This window comes from Triticum urartu, chromosome 4A, assembly GCF_056163025.1.
Source record: "Triticum urartu cultivar PI428250 chromosome 4A, HENAU_Tu73, whole genome shotgun sequence".
NCBI classification, from domain to species: Eukaryota; Viridiplantae; Streptophyta; class Magnoliopsida; order Poales; family Poaceae; genus Triticum; species Triticum urartu.
This window is the reverse complement of record NC_141876.1, coordinates 548,421,159-548,448,825: the sequence shown is the minus strand read 5'-3', so window position 1 is coordinate 548,448,825 and position 27,667 is coordinate 548,421,159.

The window sequence follows — 27,667 nt, the reverse complement described above, 5'->3', positions numbered from 1 at the left end:
CCCACCTCGAAGTCTTTGAGAGAAAATTCCTAGTGAGGAGAAAAGCCCTAACCACCCAGAGCCAGAGTAAATTGGGCATCACTTGAGTCTTCTTGTCTGTGTGATCTGAAGACTTATTACACTTGAGAACTGTGAATCCTCCAGACAGTTAGGCGTCGCGTTCAGAGCATCCAAGAGACATTGTGGATTGCCAGTGAACGAAGTCTGTGAAGGTTTGGGAGTCTACCTTCAAGACTTACCTGAGTGATTGGGCGAGGACTAAGTGACTGTAACACCCCGGATGTAACTTTCCCTATTTGTACTCCAACTCTTGCCGTTTCTGGCATTAAGTTATATTTATTTCTCGGGTTCGGGTCTTTGTCTCCGTGTGTTGTTTTCGTTTTCATGCATCTCATATCATGTCATCATGTGCATTGCATTTGCATACGTGTTCATCTCATGCATTCGAGCTTTTTCCCCGTTGTCCGTTTTGCATTCCGGCGCTTCATTCTCCTCCGGTGGTCATTTCTAGCTTTCTTTCGTGTGTGGGGATTAAACATTTCCGGATTGGACCGAGACTTGCCATGCGGCCTTGGTTTACTACCGGTAGACCGCCTGTCAAGTTTTGGGTCATTTGGACTTCGTTTGATACTTCAACGGTTAACTGAGGGACCGAAAGGCACCGTGTGTGTTGCAGCCCAACACCCCCCAAATTTGGCCAAAAACCCACCAAACTCTGCTCCATGTCCTAGAGCGTTCGATCACGATCGCGTGGGAGAAAACCGCACCTCATTTGGACTCTCCTAGCTCCACTTATGCCTATTTAAACACCCCCCATTCGGATCTCAGATTCCTCCCCGTCCTCCTGCGAAAAAAAAACAGATCAACCCCCGACACCGACGGACGTGTCCGGATCGGACCGGACAACGTCCGCCGCCGCCACCCGTCCAGTCCGCGCGCGCCACGTGGGCCGCGCCCACATCGCCGCCGCCGGGCCCGCCTGGCCCACGCTCGGCCCCCGCGCGCCGCCTCCCGGGTCCGAGCGCCCCCGCGCCTCTCCGCCTCCAGCGCCGCCGCCCCTTCCGGCTCCGGCGGCCGGAGCAGCCGCCGCCGCCGCGCCGCATCTCCGCCGCCGCCGCGCGCCCCCGTCTGAGCCGGCCGCCGCCACGCCTCGCCGACCCCGCCACCGCTCCCCTCCGTCCTCGGCGCCCGTGCCCGCCGCCTCGTCCTCGCCGGACCGCTGCTTCCTCTGCCTCCGGTGAAGCTCCGGCGTGAACAGTGCCCAAGTCCGGCGACCTCGAAGTCTGTGCCCGCGGGATCCCGATCTGGATCCAGATCTGATTTTCGAGCGGTTGACTTTTTCCCCGAACCCTAGCTCATGATGCTTACTTTGACTGCTCATATCTCCGCAACCGTAACTCCGTTTTGGGCATATAATATATCAAAATCTTCGTCTCGACATGTACATCATTTCATTCCATTGCATCATTTGCATTTGAGGTCATATTGTTGCCCAAAATTCTGTTAGAAGGAGGCTTCGTGAGTTAAATTGCAGATCCGTTAGTTCATCATGCACTTTTGTCATTTTTGCCATGTTTAATTCGTGCATGATATGCATGTGCCCCTTTGGGATGTATTGTTAAGCATTTTGTCTTCTTTCCAGAGGTGCCACCCATGAATTTTTAGGATGTGTGTGTTGTCTTGTGCAAGCTTGCGAAGAGAGGTGCCTGAGATTGCTGATTTCAGGGACTTAGTGATTTTCACTAAGTCTGGGATATTTTAGTTCATGATGCTATATGTCCAGCTTGTTTCCTAGTGATCCGTGCCTCTTTTGAGGATGATCAGTAAGGGAGTTTTGATATTTATGTTATGATCTATCCATCCAAGTCTTTGTTTGCATATGTGGAGTGCTCTAGGTTGACTCAATCGAGCTCAACTTTTGCTTCGTTGTTAATCTGGGCAGATCGTCAACTTGTTTGCGATTTTGCCGATGCTACCGTTAGTGATCCATGCATGCTATGCCATTGTTCTTGCCATGTCTAGCTAGAATATTGTGCCTTCTTGCTGGAGATATGCTTGCCTTGCTATGACTTGCACCATGGTGAGTGCATCGAGCTCGTTTACATGCCTTCGTGAGTTAAATTTCTGCAGGTCTCAGTTTTCACTAAGTCTGAAAACTGATTGTGTTTTATGCTATGTTCGTGTGCCCGTTAATATATTTTGTGAACCCTTTTGGCCCCAGGTCACTTTGGGTCTTTTGTTAAGCTTGTTGAGCAGCTCCATGCCATGTTCTTACTTGTCATGTTCAGGTCTTGTATCATGTTGTTTTGCTGCTCCGAAGAGGGCTTCGTGATCTGAAATTTCAGACTAGTGTTAATTTCACTAAGTCTGAAATCTGTTTTGCATATTCATTTTTGCCATGCTTGTTTGAACCCCTTAATGGATGATTTTGGCAGTAGCTCAGTGCTAGTGATTTGTTAAGCATCTTGTGTACATCACTGCCATGTCTTTTGTTTTCATGTTTGGTGGCTGTAGCATGTTCATTTCATTGCATTTAGGAGCCTACTTGTTGTATATCGCAGATCGGTTCGTTTCGTAAAACGCTCGCCATTTCCAAACCGTAGCTCCGATTCCTATGATCTTTATATCGTTTCCAAGCGATTTCATCCCCTCTATCCAGTGGCACCCTTGGAATTCCAAGTTGAGGCCAGGTTTATGCATTTCCTGTTATATCTTGCATTTTGCATCCCGCATCGCATCCCGCATAGCATATCATCATTTCATCATATTGCTTGGTCTTGCACGTGGTTGATTGTATCCTTGTTGCTTGTTTGTCTTGTTGGGTAGAGCCGGGAGACGAGTTCGCTACCGAGGAGCCCGTTGAGTTTGCTTGTGAGGATCCAGTCAACTTTGACAACTGTGCAGGCAAGATGATCATACCCTCGAAATCACTACTATCTTTGCTATGCTAGTTTGCTCGCTCTTGCTATGCCAATGCTACGATGCCTACCTTTTGCTTGTCAGACTCCCAATTGCCATGTCAAACCTCTAACCCACCATGTCCTAGCAAACCTTTGTTTGGCTATGTTACCGCTTTGCTCAGCCCTTCTTATAGCGTTGTTAGTTGCAGGTGAAGATTGGAGCCGTTCCTTGTTGGAACATTTATTTACTTGTTCGGATATCACTATATTGCTATGTTATCCTAATGCATCTATATACTTGGTAAAGGGTGGAAGGCTCGGCCTCTCGCCTAGTGTTTTGTTCCACTCTTGCCGCCCTAGTTTCCGTCATATCGGTGTTATGTTCCCGGATTTTGCGTTCCTTACGCGGTTGGGTCATTATGGGAACCCCTTGATAGTTCGCCTTGATTAAAGCTTTTCCAGCAATGCCCAACCTTGGTTTTACCATTTGCCACCTAGCCTTTTCTTTCCCTTGGGTTCTGCAGACTCAAGGGTCATCTTGTTTTAACCCCCCCCCCCCGGGCCAGTGCTCCTCTGAGTGTTGGTCCACCTGTCAGCTACCGGTGGCCACCAGGGGCAACTCTGGGCTGGCCTACCCGTACCTAAGACAATCTGAGTGTGCCCTGAGAAAGATATATGTGCAGCTCCTATCGGGATTTGTCGGCACATTCGGGCGGTGTTGCTGGTCTTGTTTTAACCTGTCGAATTGTCTTGTTGTACCTGGTTACCGAGTCTGATCGGTGTGTCTCGGGTGGAGGTCTATTCCTTCGTTGACCGTGAGAGCTTGTCATGGGCTAAGTTGGAACCCCCTGCAGGGATTGAACTTTCGAAAGCCATGCCCGCGGTTATGGGCGGATGGGAATTTGTTAATATCCGGTTGTAGATAACTTAAACCTTAATTAATTAAAATGAATCAACTGTGTGTGTTGCCGTGATGGCCTCTTCTCGGCGGAGTCCGGGAAGTGGACACGGTGTAGGAGTTATGTTTGCGCAGGTTATCCTTCTAGATTCTCGCTCGTGCTTTGCCTCCTCTTCTCTCTCTCTTTTGCGACTAAAATAGCCACCATATATGCTAGTCGCTTGCTGCAGCTCCACATATAATTGCCTCATCCATTCCTATAAGCTTAAATAGTCTTGATCGCGAGGGTGCGAGATTGCTGAGTCCCTGTGGCTCACAGATACTATAATTCCAGATGCAAGTCCAGGTGATTTCGCTCCAGGTGACGAGTACGAGCTCAAGTGGGAGTTCGACGAGGACTCTCAGCGTTATTATGTTTCCTTTCCCGATGATCAGTAGTGGTGCCTAGTTGGGGTTATCGATTCAGGGCCTTGTCGCATGTTGGGGGTCTTTTCTATTTTGGCACCGTAGTCGGGCCATGAGTGATTTGTATGATGGATGTTATTTATGTACTTTGATGTGACGTGGCGAGTGTAAGCCAACTACGTTTCTCCCCTTTATATTATTTATGTACATGGGATGTGTAATGATTTCCCGACTTGCGACATTGCTTTCAATGCGGTTATGCCTCTAAGTCGTGCCTCGACACGTGGGAGATATAGCCGCATCGAGGGCGTTACAAGTTGGTAATCAGAGCCTTCCCCGACCTTAGGAGCCCCATTGCTTGATCGTTTTTAGCAGCCGAGTTGTGTCTAGAAAAAAAAATGTTTTGAGTCACTTAGGAATTATATATCGGAGAGCTTAGGAATTCTTTTTACTTCCCAGTCTCCTCATCGCTCTGATAAGGCACCCTGACGTAGAGTTTTGACTCTTCTCTTCTCAAATTTCACAAAAAAAAAATTTAGGATCACGCGAGTATCTTGGTTTTGTTCCGATGATTTTGTGACGAGAACATTGTTCTTGGTGCCTCCTGTCTTTAGGGGTTGTGGCAGTGTCCCAGGGAGTTGAGCTCCGAGGTGTTGTCATCACAATTTTATCGTTGCAATTCTGGTATACTTGAGATTTGTGCGCGACATCGAAAATCTCCTTTATGCAGTTCGTTGGTGAGATAACCTCGACGCCACCCAGTACTGGGGCGGGAGTTCGGGAGTATCGCCATAACTTGTATAACGTATGCTTTTCGAAGGTTGAGATAGATGGTTTCCGAAGGTTTCTTGGTTATGTGTTGAAGGATGGATACAGCTGGATGTAGGATTTGCTAGCTTGAGTGAGATATTATGCTCCCCTATATCCCCAACACCTGATTGTATAACCGGGAAAATTTCGGGAATTTCATAGGTGGGAATTCAAGTAGCTCTTAGGATATCTTTCCCACAGATGTATGATATGAAATTGGGGTTCGACGTCTAGTGGTTCGCCTATTCACGGTCGATTTTACAGTGGTCTCGTTGTGTCTTAAAGAGTCCTTGGCTATGCTGACTCGGGGACGCTTCGTATGTCATGTGCACTGCCTTGTACATGATGGTGCTATACGATCGAGCCGGTGTAGGTCCCACCACGAAAACTTCGGACGAAATTTCTATCATATGTGTGTTCCGGGTTATTCCGCAAGCCAACCCTTGATTTTATTTCGAGTTGTGGCTTTCGTTTTGCTTCGACATCATATGTTGATTCCATCCCCCGTTGATGTACCCCTTCTACCTGATTCTTCGTGGTTTCGCAATTTAGGAATATGTGACCACTTCAAGAGAAATGCATTCGTTCATTTTGTTCGGATGTGAAGACTTTATGTTGCAATTTTCATTCCGTTGGTTTCAGCTTCATTTATCTGTCTATGTGCTAACGGTGGTCAACCTCTTCAGGATGGCTCCCGCTAAGAGCACCAGTCAGAACCAGAATCAAGATCCGCCACCGCCTCCACCTCCTCCAGAGGCATGGCAAGCTGTGATGGCCGCAACTAATGCAAACACTCAGCTGATCATGCAAATTCTCCAAGAGCGCAATCAAGACAATCAAGGGAATCAAGGCAGCAACCAGAGTCACTTTGCTACACTCAACCAGTTCCTTGCTAACGGGCCAAAGAATTTCAGTAATTGTGTTGAGGCAACCGATGCTGACGATTGGCTTGTGGATCTGTGTAAGCATTTCGAGTGCAGCAACGTCAGCCCTGAGGACTTTGTGAAGTTCGCTTCCTTCCAACTCAAAGATCAAGCTGCAGAATGGTTCCAGCAGTACAAGGATTCCAGAGGTGGACGGGTTATCACTTGGGATGATTTCCGTCGAGATTTCTGAGCTCATCACATTCCGCAGAGCATGGTTGAAAGCAAGCATGAGGAATTCTGCAATCTGAAGCAAGGTTCTTTGTCTGTCTATGACTACAACAAATTGTTCCAGAAGCTTGCCCGCTTTGCCAAGCAGGACGTGCCTGATGAGAAGAGCATGATATATCAGTTCAGGGGTGGTCTCAGAGAAGATATTCAGCTCGCTCTTGTTCTCTTTGAGCCTTTGAGATACGATGAGTTCTACAACATGGCACTGAAGCAAGAGGCTGCTCAGTTGAGGTGTGATGCGTCCAGGAAGCGAGTCAGAGATGTTACTCCTTCTTCCTCTACTCAAGTGGCCAAGCAGCAGAAGTTTTGGCTTCCTCCTCCTCCGTTCCGTCAGCCGTATCAGCAGAAGAGCAAAGGTGGCAGTGGTTCTTCCCACCCACCCAACCCAGGCTTTCAGAACAAGACTTCGTCTCAAGCTCCAAGATTGAGTGCTCCGTATCACCGTCCGCTTTCAGAGGTCATGTGCAACAAGTGCCAACAGAAGGGTCACTATGCCAACAAGTGTTCCAACCAGAGGCGTCTTCCTCCTCCTCCTCCTCCTGTCAGATCGGCAAGTACAGCTGTGGTCAAGCATAATCCCAAGCACGCCAAGGTCAATTTGATGAATGCAGCTCAGGCAGAGGACTCGTCAGATGTGATCATGGGTAACCTTCCTGTTAATGATATTCCTGCAAATGTTCTTTTTGACACGGGTGCATCACATTGTTTCATCTCGAGACCGTTTTCATCTAAGCATGGGTTGCCTTTGCAAATTTTGCCTAGTCCTTTAGCAGTTGTCTCTCCCGGTAAGCGCATGCAGGCTAACTCCATTGCTCCGGATGTTACTATCACTTTGGGTGACTACAAGTTTCTATCTTCTCCAACGGTTCTTGGTGACTCGGATATTGATCTTATTCTCGGAATGGATTGGCTTTCTAAGCACAAGGTTCAGCTTGATTGTGCAGCCAGGCAGATTCAATTGACTCATTCGTCTGAGGATGTAATTGTCTTTGCTGCTCGGGATAATACAATCCGCTTGTTTTCTCTCAATGAGAAGGGTGAATTGGATGCTATTTCGCAGATTCCGGTTGTTTGTGAATATCCAGACGTCTTTCCAGAAGAGCTCCCAGGAATGCCTCCGCACCGGCCAGTCGAATTCGTTATTGAACTTGAGCCTGGCATGGAACCTGTGTGCAAACGTCCCTACAAGCTCGGCCCTGAAGAGTTGAAGGAGCTGAAGAAACAACTCGATGAGCAAGAAAGATTGGGTCTCATTCGGCCTAGTACTTCTCTGTGGGGTTGTGGTGTTCTTTTTGTGAAGAAGAAGGATGGATCGAGTCGACTTTGTGTTGATTACCGTCCAGTAAACAAGAAGACCATCAAGAACAAATACCCACTTCCCAACATCAATGAGTTGTTCGAACAACTCAAGGGTGCCCAAGTATTCTCCAAGCTTGATCTCCGTATGGGTTATCACCAGATTCGCATTCGTGAAGAAGATATTCCCAAGACAGCATTCAGAACAAGCTTTGGTTCATATGAATACACTGTCATGTCTTTTGGCCTCGCCAACGCTCCTCCGACGTTCTCTCGCATGATGAATTTCATCTTCAACGCCTACACCAATGACTTCGTTTTGGTCTATCTCGATGACATTCTGGTTTTCTCGAAGAACAAGGAAGATCATGCCAAGCACTTGCGTTTGGTTCTCGATAAGCTCAGGGAACATCAGTTCTACGCCAAGTTCTCCAAGTGTGAATTTTGGCTCGATGAGGTTCTTTATCTTGGTCATATCATCTCTGCCAAGGGCATTTCCGTGAATCCCGAGAAGGTATCCGCAATTGTGAATTGGGAACCTCCTCAGAACGTGAAGCAACTCCGCAGTTTTCTCGGTCTCGCAAGATATTGCCAAAGATTCGTTGAGAACTTTTCCAAGATCGCGAAGCCTCTCTCAAATCTTCTTCAGAAGCATGTCAAGTACGTTTGGTCTCCAGAGTGTGATATTGCTTTCAACACTTTGAAAGAGAAGTTGATCACTGCTCCAGTTCTGACTCCACCTGATGAATCCAAGCCGTACGAGGTCTTTTGTGATGCCTCTCTCCAAGGTCTTGGCGCAGTTTTGATGCAAGAGAAGAAAGTTGTTGCTTATACATCTCGCCAGTTGAAGCGTAATGAGAAGAATTACCCCACTCATGACCTCGAGTTGGCGGCAGTTGTGCATGCTCTTTTGACTTGGAGACATCTTCTATTGGGAAGAAAAGTGGACATTTTCACTGATCACAAGAGTCTCAAGTACATCTTCACTCAGCCTAATCTCAACCTAAGGCAAACTCGATGGGTCGAAATGATTCAAGAGTATAATCCGAGTATTGAGTATACTCCAGGCAAGGCCAATGTGATTGCTGATGCTTTGAGCAGAAAGGCCTACTGCAACAGTCTGATTCTCAAGCCTTATCAACCCGAGCTTTGTGAAGCTTTCCGCAAGCTTAATCTGCAAGTTGTTCCTCAAGGTTTCCTCGCCAACCTTCAAGTCTCTCCTACCTTAGAAGACCAGATTCGCCAAGCCCAGCTTCTTGATGCTATGGTGAAAAAGGTGAAGATTGGGATTGCCAAGAGTCAGTCCAAGTACAAGTGCTACCGCCTTGATGACAAGGACACTCTCTTCTTCGAGGATCGTATTGTTGTGCCCAAAGGTGAACTTCGTAAAGTGATCATGAACGAGGCTCACAATTCTCTTCTCTCCATCCACCCTGGGAGCACGAAGATGTATCAGGACCTCAAGCAAGCTTATTGGTGGACTCGAATGAAGCGCGAGATCGCTCAATTCGTGAATGAATGTGATGTCTGCAGAAGAGTGAAGGCAGAACACCAAAGGCCAGCTGGTCTCCTCCAACCTCTTGCCATTCCAGAATGGAAGTTTGACCACATTGAAATGGACTTCGTGACTGGGTTTCCAAAGTCCAAGCGTGGCAATGATGCTACATTTGTTGTCATCGACAAGCTCACCAAAGTGGCTCACTTTCTGCCTATCAAAGAGTCGATCACTGCAGCTCAATTGGCGGAACTCTATACCTCTCGCATTGTCTCTCTGCACGGTATTCCTCAAGTGATATCTTCAGACCGTGGCAGCATCTTTACCTCCAAGTTTTGGGATTCTTTTCAGAAGGCCATGGGCACCAGCATCCGCTTCAGCACTGCTTTCCATCCTCAAACGAGCGGTCAAGTCGAGCGTGTCAACCAGGTTCTTGAAGATATGCTTAGGGCTTGTGTGATCTCCTTCGGCATGAAGTGGGAGGATTGTCTTCCTTATGCTGAATTCTCCTATAACAACAGTTTTCAAGCAAGTTCGGGCAAGGCCCCATTTGAAATTCTGTATGGCAGGAAGTGCCGTACCCCTCTCAACTGGTCTGAAACCGGTGAACATCAGCTGCTCGGTAATGACTTAATCACAGAAGCAGAAGAAATGTGCAAAGTCATTCGTGATAACCTCAAAGCAGCCCAATCCCGCCAGAAGAGCTACTATGATAGTAAGCACCGTGATTTGGCTTTCGAGATCGGAGATCATGTTTACCTCCGCGTCTCTCCCATGAAAGGTACTTGTCGCTTCGGTATCAAAGGGAAGCTTGCCCCTAGATACGTGGGACCTTTCAAGATTGTCAGCAAGAGAGGCGACCTCGCCTATCAACTTGAGCTTCCTTCAAACTTTGCAAATGTTCATGATGTGTTCCATGTCTCTCAGCTTCGTAAGTGCTTCAAGACTCCTGACCGCACTGTCAACTTCGAGGACATTGAGCTCCAAGAAGATCTCTCTTATCGTGAGCACCCAGTTGCTATTCTTGAAGAGACTGAACGCAAGACTCGCAACAAGTCAATCAAATTTCTCAACGTCAAGTGGTCTCACCATTTCGACCGTGAAGCTACCTGGGAACGTGAGGATCACCTCCGTTCTGAGTACCCGGAGTTCTTTCAGTCCTAGATCTCGGGACGAGATCTTTTCGTAGTGGTGGAGTGTTGTAACACCCCGGATGTAACTTTCCCTATTTGTACTCCAACTCTTGCCGTTTCTGGCATTAAGTTATATTTATTTCTCGGGTTCGGGTCTTTGTCTCCGTGTGTTGTTTTCGTTTTCATGCATCTCATATCATGTCATCATGTGCATTGCATTTGCATACGTGTTCATCTCATGCATTCGAGCTTTTTCCCCGTTGTCCGTTTTGCATTCCGGCGCTTCATTCTCCTCCGGTGGTCATTTCTAGCTTTCTTTCGTGTGTGGGGATTAAACATTTCCGGATTGGACCGAGACTTGCCATGCGGCCTTGGTTTACTACCGGTAGACCGCCTGTCAAGTTTTGGGTCATTTGGACTTCGTTTGATACTTCAACGGTTAACTGAGGGACCGAAAGGCACCGTGTGTGTTGCAGCCCAACACCCCCCAAATTTGGCCAAAAACCCACCAAACTCTGCTCCATGTCCTAGAGCGTTCGATCACGATCGCGTGGGAGAAAACCGCACCTCATTTGGACTCTCCTAGCTCCACTTATGCCTATTTAAACACCCCCCATTCGGATCTCAGATTCCTCCCCGTCCTCCTGCGAAAAAAAAACAGATCAACCCCCGACACCGACGGACGTGTCCGGATCGGACCGGACAACGTCCGCCGCCGCCACCCGTCCAGTCCGCGCGCGCCACGTGGGCCGCGCCCACATCGCCGCCGCCGGGCCCGCCTGGCCCACGCTCGGCCCCCGCGCGCCGCCTCCCGGGTCCGAGCGCCCCCGCGCCTCTCCGCCTCCAGCGCCGCCGCCCCTTCCGGCTCCGGCGGCCGGAGCAGCCGCCGCCGCCGCGCCGCATCTCCGCCGCCGCCGCGCGCCCCCGTCCGAGCCGGCCGCCGCCACGCCTCGCCGACCCCGCCGCCGCTCCCCTCCGTCCTCGGCGCCCGTGCCCGCCGCCTCGTCCTCGCCGGACCGCTGCTTCCTCTGCCTCCGGTGAAGCTCCGGCGTGAACAGTGCCCAAGTCCGGCGACCTCGAAGTCTGTGCCCGCGGGATCCCGATCTGGATCCAGATCTGATTTTCGAGCGGTTGACTTTTTCCCCGAACCCTAGCTCATGATGCTTACTTTGACTGCTCATATCTCCGCAACCGTAACTCCGTTTTGGGCATATAATATATCAAAATCTTCGTCTCGACATGTACATCATTTCATTCCATTGCATCATTTGCATTTGAGGTCATATTGTTGCCCAAAATTCTGTTAGAAGGAGGCTTCGTGAGTTAAATTGCAGATCCGTTAGTTCATCATGCACTTTTGTCATTTTTGCCATGTTTAATTCGTGCATGATATGCATGTGCCCCTTTGGGATGTATTGTTAAGCATTTTGTCTTCTTTCCAGAGGTGCCACCCATGAATTTTTAGGATGTGTGTGTTGTCTTGTGCAAGCTTGCGAAGAGAGGTGCCTGAGATTGCTGATTTCAGGGACTTAGTGATTTTCACTAAGTCTGGGATATTTTAGTTCATGATGCTATATGTCCAGCTTGTTTCCTAGTGATCCGTGCCTCTTTTGAGGATGATCAGTAAGGGAGTTTTGATATTTATGTTATGATCTATCCATCCAAGTCTTTGTTTGCATATGTGGAGTGCTCTAGGTTGACTCAATCGAGCTCAACTTTTGCTTCGTTGTTAATCTGGGCAGATCGTCAACTTGTTTGCGATTTTGCCGATGCTACCGTTAGTGATCCATGCATGCTATGCCATTGTTCTTGCCATGTCTGGCTAGCATATTGTGCCTTCTTGCTGGAGATATTCTTGCCTTGCTATGACTTGCACCATGGTGAGTGCATCGAGCTCGTTTACATGCCTTCGTGAGTTAAATTTCTCAGGTCTCAGTTTTCACTAAGTCTGAAAACTGATTGTGTTTTATGCTATGTTCGTGTGCCCGTTAATATATTTTGTGAACCCTTTTGGCCCCAGGTCACTTTGGGTCTTTTGTTAAGCTTGTTGAGCAGCTCCATGCCATGTTCTTACTTGTCATGTTCAGGTCTTGTATCATGTTGTTTTGCTGCTCCGAAGAGGGCTTCGTGATCTGAAATTTCAGACTAGTGTTAATTTCACTAAGTCTGAAATCTGTTTTGCATATTCATTTTTGCCATGCTTGTTTGAACCCCTTAATGGATGATTTTGGCAGTAGCTCAGTGCTAGTGATTTGTTAAGCATGTTGCGTACATCACTGCCATGTCTTTTGTTTTCATGTTTGGTGGCTGTAGCATGTTCATTTCATTGCATTTAGGAGCCTACTTGTTGTATATCGCAGATCGGTTCGTTTCGTAAAACGCTCGCCATTTCCAAACCGTAGCTCCGATTCCTATGATCTTTATATCGTTTCCAAGCGATTTCATCCCCTCTATCCAGTGGCACCCTTGGAATTCCAAGTTGAGGCCAGGTTCATGCATTTCCTGTTATATCTTGCATTTTGCATCCCGCATCGCATCCCGCATAGCATATCATCATTTCATCATATTGCTTGGTCTTGCACGTGGTTGATTGTATCCTTGTTGCTTGTTTGTCTTGTTGGGTAGAGCCGGGAGACGAGTTCGCTACCGAGGAGCCTGTTGAGTTTGCTTGTGAGGATCCAGTCAACTTTGACAACTGTGCAGGCAAGATGATCATACCCTTGAAATCACTACTATCTTTGCTATGCTAGTTTGCTCGCTCTTGCTATGCCAATGCTACGATGCCTACCTTTTGCTTGTCAGCCTCCCAATTGCCATGTCAAACCTCTAACCCACCATGTCCTAGCAAACCTTTGTTTGGCTATGTTACCGCTTTGCTCAGCCCTTCTTATAGCGTTGTTAGTTGCAGGTGAAGATTGGAGCCGTTCCTTGTTGGAACATTTATTTACTTGTTCGGATATCACTATATTGCTATGTTATCCTAATGCATCTATATACTTGGTAAAGGGTGGAAGGCTCGGCCTCTTGCCTAGTGTTTTGTTCCACTCTTGCCGCCCTAGTTTCCGTCATATCGGTGTTATGTTCCCGGATTTTGCGTTCCTTACGCGGTTGGGTCATTATGGGAACCCCTTGATAGTTCGCCTTGATTAAAGCTTTTCCAGCAATGCCCAACCTTGGTTTTACCATTTGCCACCTAGCCTTTTCTTTCCCTTGGGTTCTGCAGACTCAAGGGTCATCTTGTTTTAACCCCCCCCCCCCCGGGCCAGTGCTCCTCTGAGTGTTGGTCCACCTGTCAGCTACTGGTGGCCACCAAGGGCAACTCTGGGCTGGCCTACCCGTACCTAAGACAATCTGAGTGTGCCCTGAGAAAGATATATGTGCAGCTCCTATCGGGATTTGTCGGCACATTCGGGCGGTGTTGCTGGTCTTGTTTTAACCTGTCAAATTGTCTTGTTGTACCGGCTTACCGAGTCTGATCGGTGTGTCTCGGGTGGAGGTCTATTCCTTCGTTGACCGTGAGAGCTTGTCATGGGCTAAGTTGGAACCCCCTGCAGGGATTGAACTTTCGAAAGTTGTGCCCGCGGTTATGGGCGGATGGGAATTTGTTAATATCCGGTTGTAGATAACTTAAACCTTAATTAATTAAAATGAATCAACTGTGTGTGTTGCCGTGATGGCCTCTTCTCGGCGGAGTCCGGGAAGTGGACACGGTGTAGGAGTTATGTTTGCGCAGGTTATCCTTCTAGATTCTCGCTCGTGCTTTGCCTCCTCTTCTCGCTCTCTTTTGCGACTAAAATAGCCACCATATATGCTAGTCGCTTGTTGTAGCTCCACATATAATTGCCTCATCCATTCCTATAAGCTTAAATAGTCTTGATCGCGAGGGTGCGAGATTGCTGAGTCCCTGTGGCTCACAGATACTATAATTCCAGATGCAGGTCCAGGTGATTTCGCTCCAGGTGACGAGTACGAGCTCAAGTGGGAGTTCGACGAGGACTCTCAGCGTTATTATGTTTCCTTTCCCGATGATCAGTAGTGGTGCCTAGTTGGGGTTATCGATTCAGGGCCTTGTCGCATGTTGGGGGTCTTTTCTATTTTGGCACCGTAGTCGGGCCATGAGTGATTTGTATGATGGATGTTATTTATGTACTTTGATGTGACGTGGCGAGTGTAAGCCAACTACGTTTCTCCCCTTTATATTATTTATGTACATGGGATGTGTAATGATTTCCCGACTTGCGACATTGCTTTCAATGCGGTTATGCCTCTAAGTCGTGCCTCGACACGTGGGAGATATAGCCGCATCGAGGGCGTTACAGTGACCTTAGCTCAAGGAGATTACGGTGAGGACTTTGTGTCCTGAACTGTGTGTTCAGGACTGGGTGTCTGAGACTGTGTGTCCTAAGGTTTAAATACCTAGCCGCTCCAACCAGACGTACAGTTGTCAGAGCAACTGGAACTGGTCCAACATATCATTGTCTTCAACGAGTCACTGGTTTCATCTTCACTTCCTTCTCTTGCTGTTACTCATTGTGAAGTCATTGCATGCTTGCTTTATCATTTGTCTTCACAACGTGAATGCATGATCTAATTGGCTTCATAACTTCTTCCTACTTGATCCTTATTACACTGAAGCTGTTTGTCACTGTGCTTTCACTCTATTGAATACATGACCATGGCTGGCATAGTGTAATCTAACTTCCGCTGCATAGTAATAGGCATAATCTTCACTGTTTGTCTTCATAACTTCCAAGTTTTGAAGACTTTCATAAAAATCACCTATTCACCCCCCCCCCCTCTAGTCGATATAACGCACTTTCAATTGGTATCAGAGCAAGGTGCTCCCCTGTTCTGTGTGATTCGGTTTAACCACCTGGAGTTTTAGCTATGTCGACTGTAGGGATAATCAAAGTCTCCGCTGCGTGCCCCGTCTTCGATGGAACTGAATATCCCTACTGGAAGAATAAGATGCGCATGCATCTTGAAGCCATTGATGTCGACCTATGGTATGTCGTCGAGAACGGCGTTCCCAAGGCTGGACAAGGTGTCACTGCTGCTGATGTCAAGAAATTCGTTCAACTGGACTCTACTGCCAAGAATATCATCTGTGGTCATCTGACCAAAGGACAGTATGGCCGTGTGAGTGCCTTGAAGACATCCAAACTGGTCTGGGACTGGCTCTCCAAAGTTAATGAAGGCATCTCAACCCAGAGAGATCAAAGAATCAGTATCCTTCGCAATCTCTTCAACCGCTTCAAGCGAAATGACAATGAGAATGTCCAGCACACATTTGACAGACTCACTGACATCACAAACGAGCTTCAAGCCCTCGGCGCCACTGAGATCACCAAACATGAAATCATCAAGACGCTGCTGAGATCACTTGATAGTTCGTTTGACATCCTGGCCCTGATGATTCAAGAACGTCCTGATTTCAAGACACTCGATTCGTCTGACATACTTGAGAGGCTCAACACACATGAGTTTCAGCTTTCTGAGAAAAGAGATATCTGCGGTCCAAACTATGGGCGAACTCGCGCCTTGAAGGCAAAAACTGTCTCCTCATCTGAAGAAGAATCTGACTGCAGTTCTGATGATCCTGAAGACATTGGAAGAGAACTTGCAATGCTAGTGAAGAAGTTCCAAAAATTCACCAAGAAGAAAGGCTTCAGAAAATATTCACGATCAAGCTCAAGGAATGATGAAGCTTCTGCTCATGACTACAAGAAGAAAACATGTCACAAGTGCAAGAAAACTGGACACTTCATCTCTGAGTGTCCACAGTGGGACAATGAGAATAGAAGGAAGAAGAAGAGCAAGGAATATGATTCTGACGACAAGAAGAAGAAGAAATACTCAAAGTCTTCTTCCAAGTCTTCATCAAAGTCTTCATCACACAAGAAGAGCTCATCTGGCAAGGCACGTGCGTTTGTTGGAAAGGAGATGGATTCAGAGGAGGAGTCCGCATCTGAGGAGGCAGAGGTGGAGTCTGAGGAGGAGTCTGATTCTGGCATTGCGAGTCTGGCTACAGCATACGTCGCCAAGTCCATCTTCAACACTGAAGACAATGACTGCATCACCGACACCGACGCAAATGACAAGAACGACTCCACTCCTACCTACTGCTTCATGGCACGCGGTGCCAAGGTAAACACACGCACTACTCGCTATGAAACATCTAGTGACGATGACTCTGAATGTGATTCAAAACCTAGCTACAAAACACTTGCTAAAATTGCAACTGAACAACAGAAAGCTATGGAACATATTCAAAAACTGTTAGACAGAAGCGATGATCTGTTGGGTGCTGAAATAACTCGATCTGAATCCTTGATTGAAGACATAAAAAACCTTCACGTTAAGTATCAGGAACTTGAAGATCGTCATGATACTCTCTCAACAACTCATGAAAAGCTTTCCTATGATTATCTTCAAAGGAAGCAAGAACTTGAGAAATTGAGGGTGGCTCATGAAGATCTTCAAAAGGAAAACGAGTCACTTCGCTCCGAACAGATCAGTCCCGCTCAGGAAGGATTTGAACCACCATGTCTTAAATGCATTGAGCGTGATAATGCTAATTCTGTTGCTGAATGTTCCACTGCTACTGCTGTTGCAATATCTTCAACTGTTGACGTGGTAACTAACCCCTCTGCTGAGGATACCACTGCTATTGCTGATGAGAATGCTATGTTGAAGACATTGCTTGAAACAGGGATGTACAAAAGTCTTAAAGGACATCAGACACTATGTGATGTCCTCAAGAAGCAGATCCTGAATCGAAACCCTAGGAAAGAGGGTGTTGGATTTGTGAGGAAAATCAATGCAGATGGCTCTTACTGGAAACCTGAGCAGTACCCCAAAACCACATGGGTTGCTGCAAAGGAACTTTCAGCAGATCCATCCAACTTATCTGGCTTCACTTGTGCTAACCCCATTATCATTGATGAATCCTTTGATGCAAACTATAAACTGTTTAAGAATCAGCATGGTGAAGTGTTTGCCAGGTACATTGGTACTAATTGCAGGAATGGACCGCCTATGAAGAAGATCTGGGTTTCCAAAAAGTGTCTGGATAATCTTCCTATGAATGTCTTCATGACACCTCACTTGAAGAAGACAAACCTCAGAACAAAGGCTTCATACGGTCCAATGGCTTCATACAAACAGAAGACTCACCTGAGTCACACTAACGCAAATGTTTTGCAGGGAAACTATACTCAGGCATATGAATATGAGAGCGGTTCATCGAACCGTGTTCATGTGACCAAAAATTATTCTGCTTATTCCTATGAGTATTATTGTCCACCTGCTAGACTGTTTGCTAAGGCTTCAAAGCCAAAATTCTCAGATGCTGCACTTAGACTTATTGCTTCTAAGCCACCCTTGAAGATGTGGGTGGTTAAGAAAGCTTAACTCTCTTTTGCAAGGAAAGGTCTCCAGCAGAGAAACAAAATCTTCTGATGCTATTGCTGGGGACCTTAAAAATCTTGTAGGGCGCAAGATAAAATGCCCGAATGGCATCATTATGTACTTCATTCCTGAATCTCATGCTACTCTCCCTATTAGTCCTAATCTGGATCTAAGTTTTCATAACCCACTGGTTCGTCAAATGTTTATGCTTCACAATTCTCTTCGTGAAGCCTATCCCCCTAACTGTACTGTAGGGTACGACACCAGCGACTTCAAAATCTTCAGAATGGATTATTGACAGTGGGTGTACAAATCACATGACTGGTAGAAGAAGCCTTCTTATGGACTCAACATTACGTCCATCCGACAAGAGCCACATCACATTTGCTGACACTGGTAAAAGTAAGGTATTGGGTCTAGGTAGAGTTGCAATCTCAAAGGATCGACACATGGATAAAGTCATGCTTGTTGAATCCCTTGGCTTCAACTTAATGTCTGTCTCAATGCTTTGCGATTTGAATATGATTGTAATGTTTGGAAAATATCGTTGCCTGGTGCTAATGGAATCTGACAAATCTCTAGTGTTTGAAGGGTATCGGAAAGGTGATTTGTACGTGGTAGATTTCTCAGCAGGACCACAACTTGCAGTATGTCTTCTTGCAAAAGCTTCAGAATGCTGGCTTTGGCATCGGAGGCTTGGGCATGCTGGCATGAGGAACCTCCACACCCTTGCGAAGAAAAAGCATGTCATAGGCATCGAGAGCGTCAAGTTCAAGAAAGATCATTTATGCGGTGCTTGTGAAGCAGGGAAGATGACAAGGGCAAAACATCCTTCGAAGACAATCATGACTACTACACAACCCTTCGAACTGCTCCACATGGATCTTTTCGGATGTCTTCAGACGCTTTGCAAATCGAGCTATGAACAACTTTGGCGCCAAGATAAAGCACATCAGAAGTGACAATGGCACTGAATTCAAGAACACTGGCCTTGATACATATCTGGATACCTTGGGCATCACACATGAATTCTCAGCTCCATACACGCCACAGCAGAATGGCGTCGTCGAACGCAAGAACAGAACACTCATTGAGATGGCCAGAACAATGCTAGATGAATACAAGACTCCAAGAAAATTCTGGACTGAAGCCATTGATGCTGCATGCCATACAATCAATCGTGTTTATCTTCACAAGCTTCTGAACAAGACATCTTATGAACTCCTAACTGGCAAGAAGCCAAATGTCAGTTACTTCAGAGTATTTGGCGCAAAGTGCTGGATCAAGGACCCACACCACACCTCAAAGTTTGCACCAAAAGCACATGAGGGCTTTATGCTTGGATATGGAAAGGATTCACACTCCTATAGAGTCTTCAATCTCTTCCATTACAAAGTGGTCGAAACAGTGGATGTGCGGTTTGATGAAACAAATGGTTCACAAAGAGAGCAACTGCCAAATGTGCTAGATGAAGTCCCAGCTAGTGAATCAATCAAGCTTATGGGAACTGGAGAGATTATGCCTTCTGAAGCTCATCCTGAAGAAGAACTCATCATCTCAGCACCTGATCAACATGAAGACAATGCTCAGCATGAATACATTCCTCCAAACAACAACACAGATCAGCAAGAGCAAAGTCTTCGCCCTATACATCCTCGTGTTGCAAATGAAGTGCAGATTGACAGAATACTTGACAGCATCAATGCACCTGGTCCACTCACTCGTTCAAGGGCAACTCAGCTAGCAAACTTCTGTGGGCATTTCGCATTCGTCTCAATATCAGAACCCAAGAAAGTTGAAGAAGCCTTCATGGAACCTGAATGGATTCAAGCTATGCAAGAAGAGCTTCAACAGTTTGAGCTGAATAATGTATGGGAACTGGTTAAGCGTCCTGATCCATGGAAGCACAACATAATAGGCACCAAATGGATATACCGCAACAAGCAAGATGAGCATGGTCAAGTTGTCAGAAACAAAGCTCGTCTCGTTGCTCAAGGATATACTCAAGTGGAGGGCATTGACTTCGATGAAACATTTGCTCCTGTGGCTAGGCTTGAAGCCATACGCATACTGCTGGCCTATGCAAATCATCATAACATACTTCTATATCAAATGGATGTGAAAAGTGCCTTTCTCAATGGCAAGATTGAAGAAGAAGTGTATGTTGCACAACCAACTGGCTTTGAAAATCCAAAACATCCTGATATGGTATACAAGCTCAACAAGGCACTGTATGGCCTCAAACAAGCCCCTAGGGCCTGGTATGATACACTCAAGTACTTTCTGAAAAGCAAAGGCTTCATACCTGGTTCCCTGGATCCCACTCTTTTCACGAAGACATACGATGGTGAACTGTTTGTGTGCCAAATATATGTGGATGACATTATCTTCGGCTGCACCAATCAGAAGTACAGTGAAGAGTTTGGATATATGATGCAAGAGCAATATCAGATGTCCATGATGGGGGAGCTGAAGTTCTTTCTTGGTCTTCAAATCCGACAACAGCGCAATGGCATCTTCATATCTCAAGAGAAGTATCTCAAAGATTGCCTGAAGAAGTTCGGTATGCAAGACTGCAAAGGCTTCACAACACCAATGCCAGCCAAACATCATCTAGGTCCTGACGACAATGGTAAAGAGTTTGATCAAAAGGTATACCGCTCCATGATTGGGTCTTTGCTTTATTTATGTGCATCTAGGCCAGATATCATGCTTAGTGTTTGCATGTGTGCTCGATTTCAAGCGGCACCAAAGGATTCGCATCACTTAGCTGTGAAGCAAATTCTTCGATATTTGGCTCACACCCCAACTCTAGGATTATGGTATCCAAAGGGCCCAGAGTTTGATTTGGTTGGATTTTCGGACGCTGATTATGCTGGTGAAAAAGTTGATCGCAAGTCTACATCAGGCACATGTCACTTTCTGGGACGATCACTTGTATGTTGGTCTTCAAAGAAGCAGAACTGTGTATCTCTCTCCACTGCTGAATCTGAATACATTGCTGCTGGATCTTGCTGCGCTCAGCTTCTGTGGATGAAGCAAACACTCAAGGATTATGGCATTCATCTGAAGCAAGTGCCACTTTACTGCGACAACGAAAGCGCCATCAAGATTGCCAACAACCCAGTTCAGCACTCGAAGACAAAGCACATTGAAATTCGTCACCACTTTCTCAGAGATCATGTTGTGAAGGAAGACATTGATATCATACACGTCAGCACTGAAGAGCAATTGGCAGATATCTTCACCAATCCTTTGGATGAGAAGAGGTTTTGCAAGTTACGGTGTGAGCTAAATATCTTGGAATCCTCAAATGTCCTGTGATCAGGCACACATCCTAACACTTATGCATATTGATGACTTAGATGTGAAACACACAAAGTAAAGTATATCCTCAATCAATGAAGACATACATTCTAAGTGTGAATACATTAATGTGGAATTTGACTTCGGAGCGCCACGATAATTGTGCGCCGTGTCTGGGTCTAATACTTCCTATACGGTGGGTAACGCCACCACCAAACGTTCCATTTTTGAAGTGTTTAACTCATGGCGTTACCTTGCAATATCTTCACATTGGTTTGGCTTCGAACTTAACATGTCTTCATGATTATCTTCACTATGATTATTATATATATATGCTCTAGTGTTCTGTCCTCTACAGCATTCACTTATAGCTATGTCTTCTTGGTTGAATCTTTTGAACTAAGTGAATGTGATCGGACCCTAACCTCTCTATGCTTTCTATCTCAAACTCTATCTCTCCAAGTCATATGCATTCTGTTGAAACTGTCGAATGTCTTCACTGTGTCCTTGTCAGCTGAAGACATAGAGACAACCATAAAAGTCCGTTTTTAATGCTCATTCCTCCACATAAGATCCGGAGAAGCAGGAACGACCGCCCGACAATTTAGGCGTGCGTGGGACGTGGAACAAACCCCAAACTTCCGCTAACTGGCCACGCGTGCCTCAAATACGAACCGCCAGGGGCACCTGCGTAATAGCACAGTGCCGCCTCTGAATCTATAAATTCACACTTACCGCAGTCATTATCTCCTTCTTCCATCCTCGCACGAACCCTAGCGCCACCGCTAGCACTCGACGACACCGGAGACGAAGCGCTTCACTGCCGCAACCTCTCCAACGCCGTCCTCACGCCGACCGCGGACATCGTCCTCTTCGCCGTCGCCGTAGGTGTTTTCCGTCGCCAAGTTAGGGCACGGAGGACTGAACTGCTCGGCATCAACTTCCTTCCGTCTAGCAGTTCCAGTGTGGTAAATAAAACTTCTTTTTACAGCCTCTTTTGATCTCTTGGTTCTGTCACTTTCAACCATAAGAAGTTTCTCTTCACACCAGTTAGATCTCTCGCTGCATCTCATAACATGCCTAGTATATTCACTTGTGCTTCATAAAGTAGTCAGATTCCTCACTTGTATTGATCTATGGGTTCGTACAAATCTGGAACCAACTTCTTATCTATAAGTGAATGTCTTCGCACAATGAGGTCAATGTCTTCTAAACTGATTAATCATCAAAACCTTCTGAGAATGCATATGACCTCTTCCCCTTCCCTCGCACCTTAATGCTGTCACAGGTACATGTCCGTGGGAGAATCCTTCGGTTCTCATAGTCTGCATTCATTTGCAGAATTCCTACAGCATCACATAAACTCTCCTGAAGCCAGTTCCTGTTTGTCAAGAAAAGGAAAGCCTTTGAAGCCTTTGAAAGTTTTGAAGCCTTTCAAGTTAAAGTTTATGGCTTCAGTTGCAGCAGCAAGAAAGGGGGGCAGACAGAGACGTGAGGGAACTTCCAAGGATCTGCCTGAAGACTTGGCAGAAATGTACAAAACAGATCCAGAAGAGAGCTATGGGCAGCGCAAAACCCGAATCCAATGGATTCGACGCTATTGGGCAGAACAGTGGTTCAAATACCGCTTCGTCACCCAGGAGTATGCTGAAAAGAATGCAATCAAGAGTCCATGGGGGGATATCTTATACAAGAACCTTGTACCCAGAACCAGAGATGAAGCCATTGCTCAAGGCTTCTACCCATGCATGGTCCGAGGACCACAGCCTGATGATGCACATCCGTCATCACTTCTCTGGTGTCGTGATGACAATCTCTTCAAACGCAACTTTCAGTTTGCTCAACAGTCAGTGAAGCTAAACAAGAAGAAATTTGGGCTTGACTTCAATCCTGGTCCCTCCTCACCAAGGGCAGATGGCACACGCGACGCGGAACCCAATACAATCAGTCCGTTTGCCAATCTTGAGGGCCTGATCACCCACATCTTGGTCCAAGGGACTGCTGTGAATGACCCTCCAGCTGATTCTGAGTCTGATGAAGCTCCTGCTGTGCCGAAGCCAAAGCAGACAAAGAAACCAAAAGCTTCGAAGCCGGCCCCTGCCTCAAAAATCTCAAGGGCGAAGCCATTGAAAACTGCACCTCCTGAAGTCAGTGTGCAGTCTGAAGATGTATCCCGCATCTCCAAGCCCCTGAAGGATAAGGAGCCCCAGCAACACACAGGCAAAGAGCTCACTGCTGCTGCCATTCTGCGCAGTGAAGCCATCGATCTATCAAGCGATGAAGATCTGGGCGATGACGCACTAGAACAGCTCATCAAAAGCAAGGAGGAAGCGGAAATCTTCAACAATCTGCCTCTCTTTGATGTCGCCATCATCCACAGCTTCATTGATGAATGGTTTGACACACCAGATATAAGCTTCAATGATCTGCAGCTGCCTGTTGGACTCAGCGTCGCCTTCCAAGGCGCAATTGCTTCAGAACTGGCCATTGCTCAGCGCATCGTTGAGCTGAAGCAGAAAATTGATCACGAAAAAGCTCAGTTCAAGAAGCACATGGCCAGTCTCAGCGTGCAGGAAGTGAGAAGCTTCAAAATCATGCTGCATGATCTCAAAGAAAACTTTCTGAAGAAGCGTACTGAAGCTCAAGGCTCGCGTGAAAGGATGAAGTCATTGGCTGACAAATGTGTTCAAGCCTACAACGAGGCTGAAAAGCGCAAGGCACTTGGGCGTCCAGGCATCGACCCCAAGATGGCCGCAAAGAATAAGAAGCAGCCTGCTGTGAGTGAACCAGAGGCATCAAGACAAGCAGCCACTCCCATTGTCTTCCCAACCGCCACGACTGGCTCGAAGCCAAAGAGCCGGTCAACAGCTTCAGAGCTAAAGAAGACAAGAGCTGCAGAAGCTGAAGCCAGAAAAAGGAAGAGCTCTGAAGCCTCTCCTTCTGCCCCCAGTAAAAAGAAGCGCAAGACCAAGAAATCTAGGGCTGCTCCCACAGAGCCCTTGATGGTTGAACCCCTTTCTGTCATTCACCCCAATGCAGAAAGAAGACTAACAGTTCATGAGCCTGCTCCCACAGAGGCACCTGACGCTGAAGATATTCCAGAAGCCGACCCACTAGCTGCTGAAGACATTGGTCATCAGGACAATGTGCAAGGTGATGCAGCCCTTCCTCAGCTTGAAACAAGCGAACCCATCAGCATTGGTCGTCCTCTGACGCCAATGGCACAAGATGAGTCATGGGCGGATCGCCCTCAGGAGGAAGAAGACATTGAGGCCCAGCCCACTCCGACACCACAAGCGTCGTCTGCGTTCCGTAGGCTTCGCAAAGGTCCACAGCCTCAAGTCCAGTCTGCAGAAATTCCGACTGCATCAGCCGAAGACAATGAAGAAGCACCTTCAGAACCCACTCCCTCGCTCCATCGAGATGCAGTTCCCCAAGAGAACATGCCTGTAGATGTCCCTCAAACTACTAACACTAAAGCCAATGTGGAGCCCGCCCCACCAAATGCTTTAGCGGACAGCGAAGCCACTGAGCCAGACACTTCAGTTCCTGAGTCTGCTGCAGGTCCACAATTTGACTATCACATAGAGCACAGGCCTCATGTCCAGAAGCCAGTCCCAAGGCTTCCAAGGTTCCCAGGTCCTGCATCAGCACCTGGCTCCTTTGATGTAAACAGCTTCAAGGCAGACAACACATTTTTCAATAGCTCCAAGAACCCCTATTCAAGGGAAAGGATTGTATCAGACAGGTTCTAGAGCTATTCACAGCGCAGCTATTATTCTTGCATCTTATACAACCAAGGTCGCATCTTCCCTCACAAGCGCCTTGAGGTTGAAGCTATTGCTGGTCTGCCATGTCTTGAGAAGCTTTGGACTGCTTCAGGCAAGTGGGTTTGCTGCCGTTTGTAACTGATGAAGAGCACTGGAATGAAGAGCTTCTACTTCAGTTTTATGCCACTCTCCACATCAAAGGCTACAACAGAGATCCGAAGACTTGGATCCTGGAGTGGATGACCGGAAATGTCCATCATGAAGCCAATGCATTTAACATCATTGAGCTCACCGGCCTGCCCACTCCAGGCGAATTCTTCAAGGAAGGCTGCCAATCACATTCTGAAGCTATTGAGAGTATTTTCCAGAGACCTGAACCCAATATGAGTCAGATGCTCTCAATGATGAAGCCATTGCCTCAGGATGCACCCTATCCAACTGAGTTCTTCGTTGAAGACCTAGAGTACCTGCCCAGGACCATATATCATATTATCCGGCGGACTCTCTGGCCCATTAAGGGACACTCTCCACATGCCAAGATTGAGGGTGCAATGAAGACTCTCATATTCTATATCATGCATGGCAAATGCTTCAACGCATAGGATCTTTTCATACGACAACTTGCTGCGTTAGGCTCAGACTTATTTGGTCTAAAAATCTATGCCCCTTGGGTGATGAGGCTGATCAAACTGCACTCTACAATTTCGTATCAGCCCTCAGCCCGAAACCATCGCATCTTCCTGCCAGATGTGGATATCTCTGCTGAAGCAATATACCCTGAGCCTGCCAAGCAACCAATAAGTCTTCAGAATGCCGAACACCAGAGCTTCACGCAGAATGTTGAAGGTGTTGAAGCCATGTCCAGGGTCTATCCGATGGCTGGCACTACACGTGCACCAGCATCAACTGAAGCCACAGATAGCACAAACGCTCCAAGACCCAAGAAGCGTGCTCGTGTCCTCACTGACCGAGAGCTTCTTGTGTCCCTTCACCAAAAGCAAGATAGGCATCACGACTGGCTGAAACGTCAGATGAAGAGCCTCTTGGTGGATGTCAATCGTCTTCGAAACCTGGCCACCAAGAATGCCTTCGTTACACATGAGACTTGCCGTCGTACGTGGAAAGGGCTCTCAATGATCTGCACTGAAGCTGAACTTGAAGAGGACGGCTTCACAGAGCGCTTCAAATTTGACACCACACCTCCTAGGAGGGCTGTGATGCGCAACACTCCGTCACTTGAAGACTCTGAGTATTCCTCATCTGCTGCCACCGTCACTGCGAGGATCATTGATGAAGATGATGATGCTACTTCACCACCACCTGCTTCAGCACCTCAAAGCTCAGCACCGCCAAACAACTCCACCGACCCTGCTGCGCCTGGGAACGCGTAGAAAACTCTATGTCTTCAAACCTTTTTGGTCATTCCTGACAAAAGGGGGAGAAGCATATGATGTTTATAGTCTTCAAGCGGGTCAATATGGGCGGGTGTTATACTTTGCTTCGTGTTTACAACTCTTGTTTCTGCTTCATTTGGTTCTTTTGAGTTGTAAACACTAAAACTCGATGGTCGTCTACTACTTGTTTACCACTCTGTTTGCGAAGATAAATTCCGCATGTGCGACGATAAATTCCGCACTCATCTCATTTTGCAGACGTCCATTTTCCATTATGCATGTCATTATCTTCATATACTTTCACATGCATAGTGGATTGTCATCATAAGCTGAAGCTGATCTCCACAAGTACAACCTGCCATGTGCATTTGCATTCCAAAAGCAAATTAACTTATATGCACATCTTCAGGGGGAGCTCTTGCAACTTATGATGACAATTCCTTTACAAACTTCACACTTTATATTCCCCGTTGAAAACTTCAACTAGTTTGTCATCAATCACCAAAAAGGGGGAGATTGTAAGTGCATCTAGTGCCACCCCTAGTTGGTTTTGGAGTATTGACGACAAACCTAGTTGAGGGACTAATGTGTTTGTGAGAATTGCAGGAAAACACAGGTAGAAGTCCCTCATTGATTCGGTTTTACTACCAGAGATGACCCCTAAAAATGAATGAAGACATTGAAGACAAAGGTGGTATATGAAGATATTCACATTGAAGACTATGACAACAGAAGACACGTTATGAAGCCTATGAAACTCGAAGACTTAGATCTTTCGTAGTTCTTTTTATTCTTGTTGAGTCATAGGAACCACCGTACTATTAAGTGGGGTCCAGGAGAACCAGTCAGAATGACTGAAGTGATGCCTAAATCAAAAACCTATGTCTTCGAGTGAAGACAATGAGAGCGAATCTTGTCCAAAGCCGGACAAGTCAGCTTTGCTTGGAGCCCAAGTAAAGTTGCCATGAGAGTTCGAAATCTGACCGTTGAGACACGTGTCAGTTCCTTAGTGACCCAGGGTCATTTCGGACAAATTAGGTCGGGTTGCCAAGTGGCTATAAATAGCCCACCCCCACAACCATAAACGGTTGGCTGCTCAGATTTCAGTGCACGGCTTTTGTCGTTTGAGAGCAACCCACCTCGAAGCCTTTGAGAGAAAATTCCTAGTGAGGAGAAAAGCCCTAACCACCCAGAGCCAGAGTAAATTGGGCATCACTTGAGTCTTCTTGTCTGTGTGATCTGAAGACTTATTACACTTGAGGACTGTGAATCCTCCAGACGGTTAGGCGTCGCGTTCAGAGCATCCAAGAGACATTGTGGATTGCCAGTGAACGAAGTCTGTGAAGGTTTGGGAGTCTACCTTGAAGACTTACCTGAGTGATTGGGCGAGGACTAAGTGACCTTAGCTCAAGGAGATTACGGTGAGGACTTGGTGTCCTGAACTATGTGTTCAGGACTGGGTGTCCAGGACTGTGTGTCCTAAGGTTTAAATACCTAGCCGCTCCAACCAGACGTACAGTTGTCACAGCAACTGGAACTGGTCCAACATATCATTGTCTTCAACGAGTCACTGGTTTCATCTTCACTTCCTTCTCTTGCGGTTACTCATTGTGAAGTCATTGCATGCTTGCTTTATCATTTATCTTCACAACGTGAATGCATGATCTGTTTGGCTTCATAACTTCTTCCTACTTGA